General features: G+C 52.1%; 1 non-coding gene across 1 annotated transcript; it reads right to left on the minus strand.

The window, feature by feature from the left end:
- Positions 1-461: 461 nt before the first annotated feature.
- TRNAP-GGG (transfer RNA proline (anticodon GGG)) lies at positions 462-537 on the minus strand. The gene has a single exon. It is a non-coding gene; the product is annotated as a tRNA-Pro (tRNA).
- Positions 538-774: the final 237 nt, after the last annotated feature.

The following is a 774-nucleotide window of genomic DNA, read 5'->3' on the forward strand; positions in this document are numbered from 1 at the left end:
GAGAATTTGACTTTTTCAAACCAGTTAGACTTTGAGCTACAGTCTCTAAGGACTGTTTTTCTCATTCAAACGCTATTGTTCCGTGCCTCTTACAATATAGAAAGAAGTATCCGAGCCCTTAAGTTGCTTTCTTTCTTTTTTTTTTTTTTTTTTTTTTTTTTTTTCTGAAGCTGGAAACGGGGAGAGACAGTCAGACAGACTCCCGCATGTGACCGACCGGGATCCACCCGGCATGCCCACCAGGGGCGACGCTCTGCCCACCAGGGGGCGATGCTCTGCCCCTCCGGGGCGTCGCTCTGCCGCGACCAGAGCCACTCTAGTGCCTGGGGCAGAGGCCAAGGAGCCATCCCCAGTACCCGGGCCATCTTTGCTCCAATGGAGCCTCGGCTGCGGGAGGGGAAGAGAGAGACAGAGAGGAAGGAGGGGGTGGGGTGGAGAAGCAAATGGGCGCTTCTCCTATGTGCCCTGGCCGGGAATCGAACCCGGGTCTCCCGTACCCCAGGCCGACGCTCTACCGCTGAGCCAACCGGCCAGGGCCTTAAGTTGCTTTCTATATGAGAAGGACCAGAGAGCAATGTAAACTTTCCCTAAATGTTGATAAAACTGGGAATCAAGGAAAGAGTTTTGTTTTGTTTTCGCAAGGTGGTGCTGTTCAGGTGTCTGAGTTTGGAAGAATTTCAACCCTCCATACCCATGATTGACAGCAAGCAGAGATTTGCTCACTAGGCACGTGAATAGCAACATCCCAGGGTTGTTGCAATCAGTGTCCATCGG

Source organism: Saccopteryx leptura, chromosome 2 (assembly GCF_036850995.1).
Source record: "Saccopteryx leptura isolate mSacLep1 chromosome 2, mSacLep1_pri_phased_curated, whole genome shotgun sequence".
Lineage (NCBI taxonomy): Eukaryota > Metazoa > Chordata > Mammalia > Chiroptera > Emballonuridae > Saccopteryx > Saccopteryx leptura.